The sequence below is a fragment of the Chinchilla lanigera genome, unplaced genomic scaffold (assembly GCF_000276665.1).
Source record: "Chinchilla lanigera isolate Chin_1 unplaced genomic scaffold, ChiLan1.0 scaffold00014, whole genome shotgun sequence".
Lineage (NCBI taxonomy): Eukaryota > Metazoa > Chordata > Mammalia > Rodentia > Chinchillidae > Chinchilla > Chinchilla lanigera.
In genome coordinates, this window is record NW_004955415.1 from 277577 (window position 1) to 299818 (window position 22242).

Consider the following 22242-nt stretch of genomic DNA (forward strand, 5'->3'; position numbering starts at 1 on the left):
TGTTAATTTTCTTCTCTAAGCTTTATAATTTCCTGCCTTCTTTGGGCTCTGGGTTTGACTTGCTCTTCTTTTTCTGGGAACTTGAGGTGCAGCATAAGATTGTTTATCTGTGCTTGATCTGTTTTCCTAAGTTGGGAGTTCACTGCTATAAATTTCCCTCTGAGGACTGCTTTCACTGCATTCCACAGGTTCCTGTAGGTTGTATCTCCATTTTTGTTTGATTGTAAATAGTGTTTAATCTCTACTTTGATTTCATCTCTGACTCACTGGTTGTTCAGGAGGATGTTATTTAATTTCCAACTGGTTGTGGAGTTTTTGTGTTTTCTTTTGTCATTAATTTCCAATTTCATTGCACTATGGTCTGATAGTATACCTGGGATAATTTCAATTCCTTTGCATTTGCTTAAGCATGTTCTGTGTACTAGTATATGATCTATTTTAGAGAACGTCCCATGTGCAGCTGAGAAGAAGGTGTATTCTGATGCTGTTGGGTGGAACACTCCGTAAAGTCTACTAAGTCCATATGTTCACATGTTTGGCTAAGTTCTGTTATTTCTTTCCCAATTTTTTGTCTAGTTGATCTATCTCTTTGTGACAATGGTGTGTTAAAGTCCCTATTATGATTGTGTTGCTACTTATTTCATTTTTCATGTCTGCTAGAATTTGTCTTATATAGGTGGGTGCTCCTATATTTAGTGCATAGATGTTTACGATTGTTATCTCTTCCTCTTGAGTCTTCCCCTTTACAAGTATGTAGTGACCTTCTTTATCACTTTTGATTGTTCTTGGTTTGAAGTTCACGTTGTCTGCAAACAGAATAGCTACACTTGCTTTTTTCTGGGTTCTTGTCACATGGAGTATTGTTTTCCATCCTTTAATTTTCAGTCTATGAATTTCCTTTAGAGTTAAATGTGTTTCTTGTACAGAGCATATAGTTGGGTTTTGTTTCCTAATCCACTCTGTAAGTGTGCTTGTTTTGGTTGGTGCATTGAGACCATTCACATTGATGATTATAACTGATATGTATTGGCTTATCTTTGTCATGCTGTTTTCTTGCTGTTGGATCCTCCTTTTCCCTCTATTTAATTGCTTGCTCTGCTTGTTGGTTCCTTTCTGTTGTTGTTCTTGAAGTTGCGGTCTGTTTTATCTCTTTCTAGTATATCTTTTAGTACTCTTTGTAGGAGTGGTTTGGTGCTTGTGAATTTCTTCAATTGTTCTTTATCATTAAAATATTTTATTTCTCCAATTAAATTTGAAAGATAGCTTTGCAGGGTACATCAATCTGGGTTGGAAGTTGTTTTCTCTCAGTAGCTGAAATACTTCACTCCAAGCTCTTCTTGCCTTGATGGTCTGTGTTGAGAAGTCTGCATGATTCTGATAGGCTTTCCTTTATAGGTGATCTGTTTCTTTTCTCTAACAGCTTTTAATATTCTGAGCTTTTGTTGAGTTTCTGGGATCTTGATCACTATATGTCTGGGTGTAGATTTGTTTTGGTTATGATTAACTGGAGTTCTATATGCTTCACTTATCTGGATGTCTGATTTTCTTACCATGCTTGGGAAATTTTCTGCTATTATTTCTTCAAATAGACTTTTTATGTCATTTGTGTTGACACCTGCTGTTTCATTAATACCTATTAATCTGACATTGTTTCTCTTTGCTTCATCTTGCAGTTGTTGAACTGTTATTTCCTGGTTCCTTGTTGTTTTTAAGAGATACCTCCTTTCAATTCATTAGTGGCAATGCTGTCTTCAAGGTCTGAATGTCTATCTTCAGCTTCATTCAGGTGGTTTTGCAAGTTTTCAATGGAATTTTTAAGTTCCTGGATATCTGTTTGCATCTGTTTCATACCTTCTAGTTCTTTTCTATATTGTTCCCTGAATGTTTCATTGAGTTGTCTATGCTCTTCTATTTTCTTGTCTATGTCATCTTTGGATATGCTGAACATTTCTTTCATTATTGTTGTCATTTCTTTTCTCACCTGAGACGTTATTTCTGATCTGATGTCTTGTGTGGCCTGATGGAGTTGTTTCTTTTCTTCAGTTGCTATCATTTCAGAAATTTCAGGTGTATGACTTCCAGGCTCTTCTGTGTTGATGCCTCCTGGACTTGTGTTGGGTGGTGTGGAGTCCTCGGATTGCATTTTGCTCCTTTGTCTTGTCATTTTTGAGGAACCAGAGACTCCCTGTAATGCAGTCTCACTGTCCAGATTGTGTGTGAGTGGCAGGGCTTGAGTCTGAAGATCCCCAGTGCTCAGTGTAGCTCCTGTGCTGGTGAGTGGTGGCAAGGTGGGGTCCTTGATGCTCCTGACCTTTCTTGCATTCAGTTGGCTCTCAGGAGTGTATAGGAAGGGCGGGGGAGGCTCACTGGTGTTCCTGAGACTGTTTGGGGTCCAGCCCAGCTTCCACAAGAGTAGGGGGGCGATGCAGGTCAAGTTCACCAAGGCTTCAGATATTGCCCAGGACAGAGTCTGCTTCCCACACTGGAAGGGAAGGAGTGAGGGTGAGCTCCCCAAGGCTGCTGACTATGTTCAGATTTCAGCTGAGCTACCAGGACAGTGTGAGTTGTTCTGGCAATGACCACCAAAGTCTCAGAATTTGTCCAGGGATCTACGTGCCTCACACCCTAGTGGGGGAGGCACCAAAGTAGCTCACCGGGTTCCTAAAAGTGTCTGACATTTGGCCCAGCCCCAGAAGACACACTATGGGTGTGGCAGGGAGCCTGCTAGGCTCCAGAGGTTTCGCCCGGCTTACGTGCCGGTCAGGGAGGCAGAGCCCAGACTCGCTGGGCTTCCTGAAGATGTCTGGGGTCAGCCCAGCCCAGGTAGACACACAATGGGGGTGGCGGGTAGCCACCGAGGCCCTAGAGGGTGCCTGAGGTTTCGCCTGCCTTGCACACTGGTCAGGGAGGCAGGGCCCAAAAAAACTTTTAAAAACAAGAATGCTGAAATCAAAATGACTTCCCTGCATCTCTGTAAGGAAGGAATTTGAAGGATATACAGACTTTCTTTTAAAGAATTTAATTTCTCTAAGGGTAAAAACCAACTTAGAACTTTTCTTATCACAGTCTAGAAAACAAACAAACAAAAAAAAAAGGAAATTTCTGTACCAAAGATGGTATTCTAATTATATTTGATGGCACCCCTTTCCTATTCCAGAACAAAACAAGCCACACATATACAAGGGATATAACAAGATCATTTGTAAATCACTACCAGAAACTTCCTACCCATGTACATGAGGTGAGTTCTAACAGAGAAGGCAGAGAGGAGAGTGAAGGAGGAGGCTCTGAGTAGCCACTGCTCACACTGTGGGAGTTCATGTTCTAATTCTTCCTCTGTAATGATAAAATTGCCAGATAAATTAAGAAATTCAGTGGTTCAAATGTAGTGAATCAAATGTGTGCATTCAGATGAAATAATCTTTGTGGAAAGAGTTGCCACCCAATAACACTCAGGAGTTCGGTAGGGAAACCTAATTTTTGGGTCAGATTCAAAAGGACCCTATTAATATCATGATGCATAAAAAGCAAAAATCTAGAAATAATAAAGGTAAATCTTTGCAATAAAAACAAATAATAAAAAAAGAGTAACTATGGAACATTATTCCAAAAGCAGGGCATAAACTCCAAGGGTTGGAAATTTAAACATCAAAAGGTAAAAAAACAAAACAAAACAAAACAAAACAAAAAAAACCAGAGAGAAGCAATATTGTCATCATAGAATTTCCAAAAGGAAAAAAATAATAGAAAATAATTGAAAAGCAATAATTAAAGATTATAATTTCTCTGAGTTGAAGAATTTGGTCTTCACATTGAGAAGGCATACCATAGACAGGGGTGGTTTAATAAAAAAGCAATCATATTCATGTGGTTCATCGTATCCAGGATAAAAACAAATGTCGGGGGAGTCAGCAGGGAGAAAGAGATCACACACACACACACACACACACACACACACACACACGTTTGACATTAGACTTCTTATTTGCAACACTAATGGTAGGAAACTTCAGAAAAAAGATATAGATTCTGAAGAGAAACCATTGTGTTTAAGAACGGTAGCCCAATCCAAATTGGGATCTACATGAAAAGCTAGTGAAAGCCTGATTCAGATTTGGAAGAATTCAGAGAGTATATGATTCATAAATGCTTTATTTTTTTAAAAAAATGTAACTCAAAGTAGACCTTCAAACAAGAACTAATAAAGTAGCAATGGGCAACAAAAATCTGAGGTTAAAGTCTAATGCGCTATTGTAATGTGGTTATAAAACTAAATTATATCTATATTCGTCATGGTGTGGAGAAGCACAAGTTGGAGAAATAGGGAGGTAAAATTTTTACTTTTATCTCAAGCCAGGAGAGTTCATATGTGTGGTCTTGATATTAGTGAAGAATACATTAAAATATGTTTAAAAATTTTTAAACAAAATAATTTTAAATGAGACTCATAATTATTCCAAGGATGCAGTGTGTGTGAGTGTGTGTGTAAGGGAGGTTCAGCAAGAAACTATGATTAACTGAATCCATGAGGTAAGATGCAAGCAATAAAAAGAAAGATATCGATTACGTTCCTCTGTTACAATCTCACCTCTAGGCCACGGCAGAGAAGCTATTGTATTATCCTTCCATTACATGACCAAACAAAATAAGCTGAGGTGACTGTTTTCAGCACTGGAGAGTAGGCAGTGTGGGAGTGGGGTCTTAGCTGAGGGGGACACCACATTCGACCTCATTTTATGTCTGGGAGTACTTTCCTGAATGTGGCAGAGAGGTGCAGCCTGAGGGAAGGTCATCAGTCTTACTGAGCTCACAAGGCAGAAATTAAAACACAGTACTGTAGAGGCAGCTGGAATTTTCAGGACAGGAGTCCAGGGAAAAGGGAGCTGGACAGAGGGAGGTTGCAGAAGTCTTTGTGGGTGTTCTTCTTGGAACTTTGGACAACAGCCTGTCTGGGCTTTGCATGTGTAGGTTGGGATTCACAGGTCCTTGAGATTCTGAAGGGGAACCATTGGTATGGAGCTAAAACATGGCTGGAAATGTCAGAGGTTTGGAGGTTAAAGAAATACTGGGATTTCAGTCACTCAGCTGAGGTCTCAGAAAGGCAACTCTTTAGGAAGAAGGAGTTAAGGTAAAAAAAAATACATAGACCAATGCAAAACATAAAATGAAAATGATAATTAAGATGACTGTGTAATTTTTGGCCAGAACAAAACATTATATATTTGAAAGATAATACAATCCAGACTATGTGCAATATATCACTCACAATGTACAGCATGTAATAAAAATTACTATATATGTAAAGCACCTCAGTATTTTGTGGGGGGATATCACCTGTCACACATGTAACCAAGGACTCAGAATAACAGGAAAAGAAAGAATAAGTAAAAACTGTCTAAATAATAACCAAAAAACCCCAAACTTGGTGGAAAACCAATCTATAGTTATAATATAGTTATATATGTAAAGAAGCATAAATGTATATGTAAAGAAGCATACATAATGTAGTTATATATGTAAAGAACATGACCTATAATCAAGATTTTAAAAGCAAGCAACAAATATTGGGTGTGGTAGTGCATGCCTACAATTCCAGCACTGAAGAGACTGAGGAAGGAGGATCTCCGTTAGTTCAAGGCCAGCCTAAACTACACAGCAAGACTCTGTCTCAAAAAACAAAACAAAACAAAACAAAACAAGAAAAACACCAAAACAAACAAACAAGCAACAGAGGGAGATCCTGAGATAGTTCGGATTGTAGTTAGGAAACAATTTGTAAATCAAAGATTATAAACATATTCAAAGATTTAGAGTAAACCATGGACATATGGAATGAACAGTTGAGAAATCTCAAAAGAGAAATACAAGATACAAAAAATAACCAATTAAAGTAGAAATGGTAATTTCTCTCCATGACTCAAGAAGAGCTAGAACACCGCAGCATGGAAGACCAGGGAACACCAGAGACAGTAGCAAAGCTGAGAAACAGAGATAAAATAGGTTTCTAAAAATTAACAGCGCCTCAGTATTTTGTGGGGGGATATCAACTGTCACACATGTAACCAAAGACTCAGAATAACAGGAAAAGAAAGAATAAGTAAAAACTGTTTAAATAATAACCAAAAATCCCCAGACTTGGTGGAAAACCAATCTATAGTTATAAGAAGCTAATAAAAGCTAAAGCAATACAAAGTACTTTTCAGACTGCAGGTTAAACATATTTTGGATGAATATAAATGGACAGAATTTGTTTACAGTGTAATAGCACCAAAAAATGCTGAAGCAAGTTTATTAGGCTGAAGATAAAGTTTACAACTATAGGAAAGAATGAGGATCACTAGACATGGCAATAGTTGGGCAAGCATAAATGAATTTTAGTTTTTCACTCTTAAATTTCTTTAAAAAGTAATGTATTGGTTCAAGTAAAAGTAATAATGTGTTGTTTAATTTCCAACATTATACACTATGATACTAAAATATGATGATAGTATTAATATTTGGTGGGGTAAGTGGAATTCCATATTTTGAAAATTCTTAAATTCTATGTGAAATGTAATAATATTAATTAGAAATATAAGAATTTATACAGTAATCCCTAGAGAAATCATTAATGCATATGCATGCACACACACACATACACACAGACGGAGGGAGGGAGGGGCAGAGAGAGAGCTAAGACAATGATCAAGAGTGTAAGAGTACAAGTAGAAGTGATGAAATGGAGTCCTAAGAAATATTTTATTGATTCAAGAAAACTGAAGAGGACCAACAAAGAAACAAACATGAGATGGGATAAATAGAAAACAAATTGACAGATGGTAGAATTAAAGTTAATCATATCAATAAATATATTAAATGTACATTTACTAAAGAATCCAATTAAGGCACAGATATTAGTAGACTGCATATAAAGAAGCCAACTAAATGTCTCTAAGTACTATTTTAATAAAATCATACAGGTTGAAAGGAAAGATATAAATAATATAAGCCAGACAAATAATAACCAAAAGATAATTTATGTGGCTGTTTTAATAAGAATTATTAGTAGAGATTTTTAAAAGTCATACTATCTAGAATATATTAAGAACTCAAAAATTTGATCATTCAGTGTAAAAGACCCAATCAAAAATGGGCAAGAGAAATGAGCAGACACTTCACTAAAGAAGATGTAGAAATAGCCAATAAATACATGAAGAAATGCTCAATATTGCTGGCCATTAGTGAAATGCAAATTAAAGCAACACTGAGATTCCATCTTACATTCAGAAGAATGACCATCATAAAGAAATCAAATGCAACAAATGCTGATAAGGCTTCCAGCAAAAAGGGAACCCTTCTATATTGTTGGTAGATGTGTAGACTGGCACAACTACTATGGAAATCAGTATGGAGATTTGTCAAAAAACTAAAAATAGAAATTCCATGTGGCTCAGCTATCCTCCTGCAAGCTATCTTCCTGAAAGTGTCAAAGACCTAATATCACAATGATTAATGTATACCCATGTTTATAGCAGCACAATTCGTGGTTTAAAATGGTCTGTATGTCCATCAAGAGATGACTGAATAAGAAAATGTGGTATTTAGAAACAATGGAGCACTACTTTGCAATAAAGAAACACTTGAGTCATTTGTAGGAAAATGGATGTACCTTGTTATGGCTGATACATTGTGTCAACGGTTGATATATTGTGTCAACGGTTGGTACACTGTGTCAATTTGGGGAGTCTAGAGGTTTGGCTACGTGACTCAGCAGTTCTGCATCCTGGGGTGAAAAGGACACGCTCTTACCCTTCTGGAATGTTGTTCATTGTGTGAATTTGAGCAGTTTAGAAGGTTAACTATGTGACTCAGCAGGAAGCCAGGGTGCTTACTTTGTATTCATCCTGAGCCTGGGCAAGAGGAGGGCATGGAGATTATGTGAGTGCTACACGCCCCCTGTGTGGAGGTAGCCTACTTACACTATAAGGGAGGAAAGAGGCTTCCTTTTCTCTGCCACTCCCCTCGTTTGCTCTTGTTGCTTCTGCTATCTTCTGCCGCCATGAACAGCTGCCCTCTGCCATGTGCCACTCTGCCTCAGAACCAGTCAAGCATGGGCTGAAACCTTGACACTAAATAAATCTTCCTTCCTTCATTTTGGGTGTTGGGTATTTTGTCTCAGCAACAAGAAAAAAGGAACCTGTCGGACTTCTCATCCAACTCTGTTCAGGGTGAACAGATCCCTTGAAGTAGGTGCCTGCAGATGTATAAGAAAGTAAGAAAAAATCAAACCAAGAGAGCCAAAATTCTGTGATCAGGTGCTAGCAGCTTCTGAGACTGACTGACTCCTGATTACCATCTTCAGTAACCTTTTATTCAGAATCCACCACAGACCCAGCAGAGGAATCAGAATATCAACTGTTTTAGAAAGGATAATACAACTCAATTATCATAGGAATGCCACTGACCAGAAAGCCATCGTGTTATCTTCCTTTGTGCATATCTCAGCAAAGCATCTAGTACTGATCCTGGGGCTTACAATGCTTATGCTAGACTTCCTCCAGAACCCAACAGTCATGGCTTGGTCAGGCCTCAGGCAATACACAAAACAGTAACTAAGGAATGTCCTTCTCCACAGTAACCAAGACAGACCATAATGTTAAATGAAATAAATCTGACACACAACTTAAATATTGTATGATTTCTATTATATGAGAAACCCAAATTATAAATAAAGAGCAAAATAAAAGGTATCTAATAGGAAGTAGGGAGGTGGCTCTTCCTCAAATGATAAAGACATTAAGAGATGGAGGGAGAAGAAGAGAAGAGAGGAAGAGGGGATGAAAAAGGAATGAAAATGTGTTACGTACATATACCACTTCTACATAAGGAATGTAAATGTTATGTATTGAAAACATGTACTAATAAAAAAATGAATAAACAAAAAATTCAGAATAAAAAACAGTCAATTTCCCAAGTGGAATCAACAATCTTAAATATATGCTTACCTAATAACTATGTTTAGTATAGTCCTTGGAACAGGATTTCAAGCACATTAAACAGGTATTTTTAATGCAAGGCTAACTCCACACTATGAAATCCATTAATGGAATTTGCTAGGTAAATAGATCAAAGGAAGAAAAACTGAAGACATGTAAATATGGGCAAAAAATTCATTTTCTAAAATTCAATAACCACTTTTGTTAACAACAAGTAAACAGTAAATCTCAGTAAGCCAGCAGTAAAAAGGAAACTTCTTAACTGAATAGAGATTAGCATAAACCAAGAGCAAATATTATATTAATGTAAAAAACTGGCAACATTTCTACTAACCTAAAAATAAGAGATTTCCTCCTAGCATTGCTGTTGTTTAACCTTGCAAGGGAGGGTCTGACTGTAAACAATGCAATAAGGCACAAAAGAATAACATAACATAAATATTATAAAAGAAAACAAAGGCACACATATTTGACAAAGATTGACTTGAAAAATCCAAGAAATTACCTGAAAAATTATTAAAAAATCAATAGAGTGTTTAGTGTAATGGTAAAGCACAAAATTAGTGCAGGAAAATTCAGTGCTTTCCTATATATTATCAGCAGCATAATAAAGAATGAACCAGAGAAAAGAGAATCAATGTAATAACAATAAAAAGGAAAACTGCACAGCAAAATATAAGATTCATATGCTGAAAGCTATAAAATGCAAGAGAAAGAAAAAAAGAAAGTCAATAAATGCAGATATGTATAGCCCCTTCCTAAATTGAACAATCATTTTGAGATATCAATTCTTCCCAGGGGAATTTAGAAATGTAGTACAATACTTATCCTGTCTTATGGAACATAATAATCTGATTCTATATGTCAAATGGTAGAGAAAAAATAGTAGACTGGAGAATCTGAGAAAAAAATAAGAAAACTTCTGTTTCAGAATTTAAACCATGTTTGAAAATATCATTGAAGGTGGAGGGATTTCAGGTGCAGGCAGCGATACTGATTAATAAGGCCGGATAGAATGTAATATATACCTTGGGATGCAGCGCAGTAGTTAAGAGCTTGACTCTCTAGCTAGGCTACATAGTAGCTGTGTATACTCCTAGGAAGTTACTTAAACTCTTAGTTTCCTTATCTGTGAAAGAGAGGTCATTATATCCCCTACATCTTCTTTTCATAAACATTAAGTAGGTCAGTCGTTGTGCAGAACACAGAAAGTACATGGAGTAAGATCAGAGCTATGTAAGTGCCAGCTGCTCTTAATGATAAGGGTGGTAAATCAGTTGCAAGATGATATGTTACTTTTCTAATTAGGGTGAAAATTGATTAACCATTTTGAGAAACAATAGAGGTGAATGGTTGAAATACAGTTAGACATATATGTAATCAAAGGTGATATTAAATATTTAAATTAAAAAATTTACTATAGTAAAAAGAACATTGTCATTAATCCCCCCTCAGAATACTTCTTCATTTTGGACATATTTACGCCATTGTTCTTGCCACCTTCTGAAGCAGTCAGGGCCTTAGTTGTGCTGTTGTGGCTGCATCAGTGGCCGAGTCAATTCGAAATGTTCACCTTTCACCGTCACTTTAATTTTGCGGAAGAGTCAGAAGTTGCACAGTGCCAGATCTGGTGAATAAGGTGGATGGGGACACACCATAGGATTTTCATTTGACAGAGACTGTCATAAATATTTGATTGATGAGTTATCATAAAATATGTTACGTGATTCAAATAAAAATTTAGTACAGTAAAAACAAATTGCCACTAATCCCCTTCAAAAGACTCAAAATACTGCCCCTCTTTAAGCACAGAAATACCATTGTTCTTGGCAATGTGTCTTTTACTGTAACACTTATATTTTAATTTAAACACTCATGCTATTTTCAGTCATTCCTTGTAACTTAAATCATACCCAAAGAACTAAACAAAAAACTATTAAAATATATCTATAAGGTGGGAGTGAAGAAAACCCATCTGAGGAAGATACAAAATATTAGAGCCCAAAAGGCAAATGATCACCTATTTAAGCAATAAAAACTTCTGCTTGCAAAGACATAATAAACATCAATAGACAATCAACAGCCTGAAAGCATATTTCCCCCATATTAGCAAAAGATTAATATCAATACGAATCAATAGGAAAAAGATAAACACTTTAATAGAAGGATGAGCAATAATATTGAAAAGCAATATATAGTAAAAGAAACATAAACTGGGTGCAGTGGTGCACAACTGTAATCCCAGCACTGGGGAGGCTGAGGCAGGAGGATTGCCATGAGTTCAAGGCCAGCCTAAGCTACATAGTGAGACTGAGAGAGAGAAAGAGAGATGTGAGAGAGAGAGAGAGAGAGAGAGAGAGAGAGAGAGAGAGATGTTCAGTAAACCCTATAAATATAATCAACCTCATTGATAATGTAAATAGGTATGCTAACACATTAATGAATTTTCACCCATCAAACTAAAAAATATACAAAATCTTGACAACCCAGGGTTGATAAAGATGCGGCCCATGGGCACATTGATACCCTGTGGTAAGGGAGAAAGTGTGAAGTTTCAAAATACCATGGACTCCAGAAATTCACAGGGGTTGCATCCCTAGAGCACCTGCAAACTGAAAAACTGAATTTCAAATATAGTAAAAAATGCCTATCCGGGCCTATTTTTATAGTTTAAACCCTAAATATGCTATGTCTTCCACAGTTATGTAATTTAACTTAATGAAATACTGTGCTAATAAAGCCTTAGCGGGTGCAAGGTGTTTTGGCGGCTTTAAGAAGAACTAAACTAAGAACACTGGAGATAGTACCTGTTATGATGCAGGAACGCAGGGACATCTGCCAGAAATGGGTCACAGGGCAGCAGCCAATCCACAGCAAGGAGAACTGAATAACACTCTGGGATTGGCTTCTTGCCCGCTTCCCACCACAAAAACAATTGGGGAGTATGTCTGTAGATTCCCTGAAGTCTCAGGGGATTCTGAGAACAATTACTAGGCTCTAAAGAAAGATCCACCAATGACTGAGGCCCAAACTCCGAACTGTGACTTCACAGGGGGTATGCTATGCTTCTGTCACTTGTTATTTTACATGGGCATACACGCACATACACACACACATTGTGTTTACACAGAAATATGTGAGAATGTGGAAAAATTACTGAAAAGATAGGGCTAAACAGTTAACCCCGAAGGGCAGGGAGGGAGAGAAGAGGTAGACTCTCAAACTTTTATTTGTCACTCTTAGGTATAGTTTTAACTTTTTATAGTGAAGGTCCACTCATGCTTTTCGTGTATAGCAAAGGTCAGAGAAACATAATGATGTGTGTTTTGGACGTTAAAAAACGGTACGAGGTAGATTGTTTCCTTGGCAATTGTTCTTAATGTCACAGCTAACTCCTATGACTTTAAAACTGTTGCAGAGCCAGGACACGCAATATTATAATTTATTTAATATGGTTAACAGAATCCCCAAACCGAATCTGACAAAAATAGCACATAACTAAGCTGGGATTTATACTCATAAGCACAGATGCAAACATTTAAAAGAAAGTATTAGAAAGCCCATGTAATAGTGAAGTAATATGCAAAGCTTATTTAATAGTATGACAATTATTAATGCTGTCATAGGTTAAGAGACAAAACACCTGGCCATCTAAAGGTGACTTTTCTAACCTTGATCCATTCATTTGAAGCATTTATGTTAAGTTGGTGATTATTTGCAGTTCTGTATAAAACCAAACACTAATATGATAAGGTATTAGGAGAGAAATTCTAGATATAAGAAAAATAGTTATTTAAGTTTCTATTTGATATCAATAGAAAATAATTTCATGCTGAGGAAAACCAGGAGTATTAACTTTCCAAATGAGAGCAATACAACAAATTATTCCCGTTATTAAAGCTGTATTCAACATGTGCTACCTGATGTGATAAAATAAGAGAAAGAAATGAGTCACATATTGGAAAGGAAAATCACAATATGCAATTACAATTATTTATACGTGTATGTGATTGTCTATTTGGAAAATTGAAGATAGTCAGTTGAAAAAGTATTAGGAGATAAGCATTCAGTAAGGCAGCAAGTTACAAGGGCTTTCCTGTGCAACATTCAGTTATATAACTGGAAAAGATGCCATCATAATTGCAAAAGACGTGTCTAGGCATTAGCAATAGGAAATGCACAGGACTTATAACAAGAAAATGATAGAACTCTGTTTGAGGATAGAAAAGAAGTGTAACCATGTTTCCAGAGGGATAATCTCAGGATTATACAGATGTTAATTCCCTAAATTATATTTTTATAAACACAATACAATTCTAATAAAATAGTAGTGTAATTTGGAGGAGGATTTAAAATCGATTCTTAAATTTTTAATTCTTAGAATTTTTCATTAACTGCTAATAATCATGCATCTTGCTGGGGCGCAGTGTGATATTTCATACATTTATACATTGTGTTTTGATAATTCAGGATACTTGGGTTATCTACCATCTCAAACATCTATCACTCCTTGCTGACAAGAACAAAACTTTATTTTTATCAAAATTATACACATTCAGTTTAATGATGCTGAGTTCTGCTAGCTTAGAACAGCAGTCCTCAGCTTTACTCCTTCCAGCCTCTGATTCCCACTCCCCAAGTCAATAATTTGCAGTGATTTAATGGTTTTTACTGGTGTCTGCATCTCTATTTTTAGACAAGTGGATTTTTTAGCTACTTTTTTTCATGGTACTGGAGATTGAAATATAGACCAAGTTACATCTCCTATTTTATTTTATTTTAATTTATTTTATTTTATTTCTGAAACTCCTTAAGTTGCTAAATTGCCCAGGCTGTCCTCAAACTTTCCCTTTGCTGATGCTGGATTCCACTGTGGTGCTGAGTTCAGGTCTTCGTCCTGCACTTTCTCTCACAGATTCCTGGGACAGCCCCAGAACTGGCCTCTGAGGAAAATGCTTCTGCAATTGCCCCACCATGCCCTGGAGAGAACCGCTGTCATTCCGCCTCTTCCACCTCCGAGGCAGCCTTGGCGCCGCTAGGAACTGTGCTGTCATCCCTCGCTCACTGAAGCCCAGCAGCCTTTGCACCTGCGCATCAGAAATTCCACCTGGCAGCTTATTTAAAAATTGATCCATAAATACATATTTACAAGTTATGTTTCTAAATGTTAAGATGTTAATGTTAAGAAAACCTCCTCCATTCTTTTTCCACACGTCAGAATACTTTGAGGTCAATCAGATGGTGTCCAAATGGATTCTAAGTTAGTGAGCACAACCAACCTAGTGTGAAAAATCTATTTTAAATCTTAACACACATAGTTAAAAAACAACATTGCAACAAGGACTTTCTACTTTGACCAAAACTTTAGTCAGGCTTCTCTGAATTTTCTGCTTGATTAAGTCTGTCTTTGGGATTCCTTCCCCGTCCTTACAGAAAGCTGTCTGAGCAAGAATCCTGCTGAGACATTTTACAGAAGATCCTCCACACCTGCTGTCCCTCTCATCTTCTTCCGGCAATAATTCCATTAAACTGATTTAACCGGAACCCCTTATCTGGATTTTTCAACATATCCATTCTGCTCATATGTAATAAATCCCACTTGTCCTTGTTGCAGTCAGAGTTGCGTCCCAGTCCACTCTCTTGCTGCACTGCCCTATGCAAGATATTGGCTTGGCTGCCTCCCCTTTCAGAAAAGTCCACCCTACTGTCTTTCACCATCATCATGAATGAGCTTTTCTTTAATAATAGTAACCTATAATGTATGAGCTAATTACAAGGTTGTAAGTCAACAGTTCTGTACAAATATGAAAAACAACTCTAACTCTTCACATACAAGAAGAAAGCTTTGTCACTGGAAACAAACCTAGGAAGACATTTGAACTTTTTGTGACAAAATATAGAATAAATATAATTTCATTTTAATTTTTTTGTGATAGATACAAACATAATAGCTAAATATTACTTATCTATCTATAAAGTTATAAAAGCATGGGAACTACACTAATTTTTTTCACTTTTATTTAATTAAAAAGTTAGAACCATTTCTATGACTCCAGTAACATTTTCTAGCCAGTATTCAACTGAAGAACATCTTTAACATAGTGATGAAATATACGCATGACATTATTTTCTGAAAGTTGATGGGCATAGATTTCTTAATGGAAGTTTGATGACAGGACTCAGATCTAGACCCATCAATCTGATAATCAGTTTTACTTTTCCAATTCTGTGCAATATTCTTGGTTTCATAGCCAACTCTCTGCCTTCTGGAATGAAAACACAGAGAACCTCCCTTATTCTCAGAATTGAGACATCTGTGTTAACTTCAGTCTCTCCCTGGAGAACGTGGGATTTGTTTTAAAGTGCTATAACACACACATGAGGAAAGTGACAGTAGGGGATTACATGATGATTATTGTTTCATGCACTGTGCTACTTCAATTCTAAAACATTAATTAAGGAAGATAGTTGTTAAATACTTTCATGTTTCAGGTTAAACTAACTTTGAGTTGAGTATTATGCATCAGTAGTTATTTAAAATTTGTTCTTTACAATAGTTTCAGGACAATATAACTTCAGAAGACATGTAAGGCAAAAGCATAGATGGTGGGACAGAATTTATGAGCACTGCTGTAAGTTTTTCTTACCTAGTGCTCTGGTTTGAATGCCTGTCTACTCCAAAACGTACTTCAAAATTTAACTACCATTGAGAGGTGCAAGCTTTAGAAATTGTGTCAGTCACCAAAGCTCTACCCTCATGAGTCGATTAGTGTTAAGAAGGAAATGGTTCAGCCCCTCTTGCTCTTTCTTCCTCATCTTCTTAAAAGATACTAGCACTTTCATCTTAGATTTCCCAGCTTCAAAACTCTGAGCAACAAACTTATCCAGTGATATTTGGTTATGGCAGCACAGAATGGACTAAGAGAAGTTATACACCCACTTTTTAATGAAGAAGACAATGGCGGCTAAGGGATGTGAGAGTGGCTGATGGGCCAGTTCTACAAGGAAACCTCATAATCAGATGCATCAGTCAGTGCTCACTAGAGAAACAGATATAAGATACACAGATATATAAGGATTTACAAGGTAGGCTTACAACAGCTGCCTGCAGAGCGAGGTATGGGAGAGTGTAAAGGGCTGTTTGCACACTGGAGGTCCAAAGGATCCAGTCAAAGGTCAAAGGCCTGGAGCTCACTGAAGTGTCCCATGTGAGTCCATCAGGAGGCTGAAGGGTCTGATCTAGAAGCCAGGAAAGGACATCCAATGTGAAGGAGAAGACAAGAGCTTCTCCAAAGAAGCAGAAGCAGCTGTTTTTCTTCATTCCCCTTTCATGCTTTTCAAGTGATGAGCCTGTTTTTGGTGCCATTCACACCCAGGCTGGGTCTTCTATCTTCAGTACAACCCAAAATGTTGCTGATCCAATTAGCTTGGGGTGTTTCCTACTCCAGCTGACACAATCAGTTAAGTGTCATGCCAGGACTGTAATACCCAGAATGACACAAGTTCTGTCGGGTAAGATGGTCTGAGCTTGAAGTCTGAGCAATTCTACATGAGAACACAGAGCAGAGAAGAATGTAGTGAGGCTGAATGTGACTCCCCATCGGGGCAGAATTGGTAAACACGGGGCAGAGTCGGGTTACTCAAAATAACCAGGGCTCCTCTACCACCTGCTGAGGAAAGAAAGGGCTCTATATAATTGAGATGTATACTTTTAGGACTTTAATTTTCTCAATGCTTAACTTCATTTATTTTCTATGATACAATAATCTCTATCTTAAGCTTCCATTCTATTTTATAACAGAATGTTAAGTGAGTCAGTTCATCATATGTCCAAGTTCTGAGGGATCAGGGTAGGGGTCTTAACTTGGCTTGAGGTGTCAAGTGGGGACAGTGTAGCTCCAAGACACCATCCATCCTGTATGCATTTGCCGTGTCACATGCACCATTTGGATCCTGATCATTACACACAATCAGCTGTGGTGTCCACCTTCCTACAAGGTCTCTGCATTCTACGCCTTCTACTACTGTATCCCCTCATAGTGGCTGTGAAACCCCTTCAAGTTCAGCCCTCTCAGCTAAATTTCTCAGCCTTCAAGAGTGACTCTTGTCACTTTAGGATATCTCGTGTCACCCTGGAGCTGTGAAACTTAGTAATTGTCTCAACTGCTCTCTGCCTTGAGGGCGTGTCAAACCAGTAATGGCTCAAAGTATTATCTCCAACTGCCTTAAGGCCAATTACTAAGTTATATAAAAAGTGAGGCGATGAGCTGGCTTCAGGCTGTGTTGACCCAAGTGACAGTTCAACAATGCACTTAAAGATGTTCTCTCTGCCTCTGTACTGTCCTTCTAAAGCAAGATCCTGTTTGGGCTGTGTAATACCTGTCAGCAGAAGTTAGAGATTTCTCTCTACAAGTAATCGGTTTTTCATTATTCTTAAGAATGAACAAGGTTGCTCCCATGAGTCTTTGGTAAATCCCTCTTTTTCCGTTAGAATGAACTGGACCATGAGTCTACTTCTGAACCAATTTTCAGTGGAGAAATGAGATTACCCTTGGACCCAAACCAGGCTGAACTCTGAAGCCGTGAGTAGAATCACTGTCTCCTGAGGTACCTGGCTGCTCGGGAGAGAGATGAGTGCCTGAATAAAGAATGAACGTGTTAGGCAGAGAACAAGGAAGGTGGATGCTCTCTAGGCAATGATGTCTGTCAGAATCTAGTTAGGAAGATGAACAACTCTAGGGATTTCATCAGAGTGGGTTATAGCACTGGGAATTAACCCACAAAATCATCAGAGAGAACGAGAGAGCAAAGAAGGAGTAAGGTGATGTCAGTCCTAGCTCAGGAACCGTTGAAAACTATGGCAGCTGCTGCGGGAACAGCCTATTCAGTCCTGAACTCCTCCAGGTCCGTGCTGTCTCCCCTTGTGGGGCCAGGGCACCTCCCACAAGGGCACACTGCTGCCATAGTCAAAGCTAAAGAGCATGGCTCTGACTTCCTTCTTCCCTTTAATCTTTTTCCTCTGTGGTACTTGGGGCTGAACCTAAGACCTTCACCCTCAGTTATTTCCTCAGCCATACCTTTATTTTTATTTTGAGACAGTATTTCACTAAGTCACTAAACTGCCTAGGCTGAGCTCAAAATTGTGATCTTTCTGTCTCAGCCTCACAGGGTACCAGGATTACAGACATGCAGCAACACACATGGCCCTTCCCTTTAATCTTTTTTTTTAAATAGAAATATTGAGAAATAATTTATATTTACCCATTTAAATTATATAATGCAATGCCTTTAATATATTCACAGAGTTGTGATTCCACCACGAGCATAAGTTTTAGAACATTTTCATTACCTCAAAAAGGACTTTCTGCGTAGATATCAGCTTTCTTTTACGCACTTTTTCCCCAGACTTGGACAACCATTAATCTACTTTTAATTTCTATAAATTTGCTAATTCTGGATATCTTGTAGAGAGAGAATCTTATCATAGTGGTCCTTTATAATTGGGTTCTTTCACTTAGAACATTGTTCTAAGCACTGTGGTTGATTCATGTTGGAGTATATGTCAGCACTTTGATTTTATTGCCAAATAATATTCCATTCTATTGATGTACTGCATTTTTTATTAGCTAAAAGACATTTGTTTGCTAAAAGATATTTGAGTTGATTCTGCCTTTTGGCTACTGTGAATAATACTGCACTGTTGTGGATGTACAAGTTTTTATGTGAGAATATGAATATATATGATAATATACCATATATATAATATATATATGTGATATACCATATATATGAGATATATATATATATATATAGTCAGAAGTGGAACTATATATATATATATATATACACATATATATATGGTCAGAAGTGGAATTGCTGAGTGATGTGATGACTATGTTTAGGCTTTTGAAGAACTGCTAAACTGATTTTTAAAGCAGCTGCAATACTTTACATTTCTACCAGCAATGTAATTTCTCCATATTTTCACCAATGCTTGTTATTTCTTATTGAAAATATTGTCATTATGGTAGCTTTTAGTGAGTAAGAACTGGTATCTCATGATTTTGATTTTGATTTCCCTCATGGCTAATGAGATTGAACATTTTTTTTCAGGTTGAGCATTTTTTTGTGTGTTTGTTGGTCTTTTGTATGGTATCTTCTTTGGAGAAGTATGGTATCTTCAGAAGCTTTCCTCATTTCTTAATTGGTTAGTTAACGAGGTCATAGATCCACTTTGAAATAATTTTTTGTACATGGTGTGAGGGAGAACTTCAACTTCATTCCTTTGCATGTGGCTGTCCCGTGACCCAGTTTTTTTCCTTTAATCTTGTGAAAATCCTTTTTATTAGCAGGTCCTGAACTGAAATCTAGAAAACAAGGGATGCAAGGAAATGTACATCTAGTTTTCTAGTCCCTTTGATCCAAGGCAAAGATCTGAAGGGTAGGAACCAACACACAGTATCCAGCACACAACTAACATAAACATCAGACCTCTGTGGGAGTATGCTACTTCTTGGATGCCTGGACAGAAAGTAGGCCACAAGTCTCCTTTCATTCAAACATTCTAAACCTATTAAGGACCAGATCTTGGAAGGGAATAGGATTTAGGGCCCACTCATTTTATTCTGTTTTTCTCGTCTCTGACCTTTCCACTGCCTGGTGCAGGGTATTCTAAAATTGAGTCTAAAAAACTATCATATATCTTTCCAGATATTCTTGTTTTACATGTTTTTCTACTGCTTTCCTCTCTAAATATCAAACCTTTAGGTAAATCTGCTTGAACTGAGAAGGAGAGCCTTGATGGAGATGAGGAAACTGCATTAATTAATGCTTTAAAGTTTCACCCTGCCATAGATGTGTGGAAATAGAGATGAGGTGGTGTGGGGTGGGAAATTCTTACAGTGCTTGCTGAAAGTAACAATAAGGACCATGCTAAGACAAAATAACAAAAAATTCCTACTGCTGTGTTGGGGGTGAAGCTCAATGGTAGGAAGGTATGTGCTCAGCATGCACAAGGCCCTGAGTTCAGTCCCTAGCAAGGCCTTCCAAACCATTCCTCTTGCTTTAAGAAACATGTGAGTAGTAGGAGATGCCTACCCTTACAAATATATTGCATTCCTTTTCTTAATTTTGGAACAATCTGAAATACACTATGGCAAACTTTTATCACAATGAAAGAAAATCTTAAAGGTATATGAGATTGTTTTAGACAGATTATTAGACAATATAAACCAGTCGTTTGCCTCATAGATTGGGAAGATGGTTTCATGACTGTGATGCTTTGTGTCAGAAATGATGAGGCTTTGGGAAAGAGAATTGAATAATTATAGATAAGGAGCTAAAACTAATAGGTAGGCAGGACATTCATACCTTTGCTAGAGATTTCCATTTGTGACTAAGCAGTTATTGGAGGTAATTTAACAATGATTTTGCAACTGTATTTTATAATGAACCCTAGCATACTAATATAGACTGAATGGTTTAAATATCTTGGAGATTTTAATTTGTTGAGCTTAAGTGCTTAGTTGAAGAAAGAGAAAAAGAGAAAGTAAGCTGTAAGATTGCTTTTCCTGAATTCTAAATTTAACTTAAATGTATTTCTAATCCTTTATTCCAGGGATATTTTCTTGAAAGTGCATTTGAATTTTATAGGCTGAGCACCTGTATTAGTACAGGGATTTAGATGGGCAGAAGCATGCTTACTGAGTTTTCACTGTGTCAATTTTTGGCCTAGGTAATTCTGTAAATGATTAGTTAATTATATTCAGCCTGATTAATAAGCTACTTAACTTAAATCCAGTATGATCACAAAAAGGGAGTAAATATTCAGTGCCAATAAAGAAGATTCCACATATGTTTGAGAAGGCAAAGGAACTTTGCCATGTCACTAGGGTGTGCGTGGAATAATCACAGGACACTGATGGCAGAAATCAAAAAGGAATAGACCGTGGGCAGAGCAACACAAATTCAATTTGTCCTATGGCCAAAAGAGAAAGATTGCTCCTTAAACTGATTCTCTTATGAAATAGTGTGGGAAACATCCACTACCACTTGTTTGAAATGCTCCTCATTTTAAATACAGGTCCAAGGTGGTCTCACATTACATATGGGTATAAATAAACTTCTAAATGAGCAACAGAAAAGGAAAATTGTGTTTGAGGACTGAAAGATGTAGTATCAACACATATCTCAGGGGAAATTCAGAAAAGGAACCAACACATTCAGGGTATTTCTAGTATGTAGAATATACTACCATCTTACTTAGTTTCCAATGACAGGCTAAGTGGAAAGCATTGTTCTGCACGTGGAAACATTATCTGAGATGTATTAATTCCGATTTGTCTGATTCCTATTTGCTACATGTTGATAGCACTCTCAAGCGCAAGACAGAAACACTGTTCACCTTCGCTTAGTAAGCACAAAAAGTATATTGTCTCATAAAACAAAAAGTATAGGTGCAGTCCCCTTCAGTCAGCGCCATTGGCTGCAAGCGTAGTTGGATATGGGGGAATCTACAAAATGGAACTCTTTTCTCTCTGGGTCTTAGTTCTGCTTGCCTGTATGTTGTAGTCTCTATTCAGCAGGCTTTTTTTTAGTCCCACAGAAAAAAAAAGAAAGAATCCTCTCCCCAAGTTGATAAAAATCCCAGTGTTTAATCTCATTGTTTAGCATGGTTTAAGTAATCCAACCAGAAGGCAATAAAGAAATTTAAAAGAAAAGTGAACACATAGAAAATATGTATTTCAGAAAATATGAATTCTAGCCCCTAAGCCATATGTGTGTGTGTGTGTGTGTATATATATATATATATATATATGATATAGACTGCAGAATAACTGCACTAATTATAAGATTGTTTTTCACATGGATCATGCACGTGGATAATGATAGCAATCAGTGCTGGTCAGGAGGATTCCTGAAGTAATAAATGATCTTTTCTTTTCTGCTGTTGAAAAGGTTTTAATGGTACTGGCGAAAAAAGACCTGAGGAGCAACAGAACAGATTAGAAGATGAAGAAATAACTCCAGACATACTCAGGCATCTTATCTTTGACAAAAGTGCCAAAAACATTCACTGGAAGAAAGATATCTTCTTTTATACAGTGCTGGAAAAACTGGCTCTACACATATTGAAGGTTAAAATTGGACCCATATCTTTCACCATGCACTAAACTAAATTTGAAATGGATCAGAGATCTAAATATTAAAACAAAAACATTAAATATGCTGGAAGATAGAATAGATAAAACTTCTGAAGACTTTGGTG

At 37.1% G+C, this 22242-nt stretch overlaps 1 long non-coding RNA gene across 2 annotated transcripts in view; it reads left to right on the forward strand.

Moving 5' to 3' along the window:
* LOC106148049 overlaps window positions 1-21949 on the forward strand; it is a 35186-nt gene extending 13237 nt beyond the window's left edge. The window contains exons 4-5 of one of the 2 annotated variants that reach the window (XR_001233181.1): window positions 17467-17557; window positions 21933-21949. This is a non-coding gene — a long non-coding RNA (uncharacterized LOC106148049). Of the gene's footprint in view, window positions 1-13890; window positions 14857-17466; window positions 17558-21932 lie in introns of those variants that run through there. The other variant, XR_001233180.1, reaches the window with a different exon arrangement.
* Window positions 21950-22242: the final 293 nt, after the last annotated feature.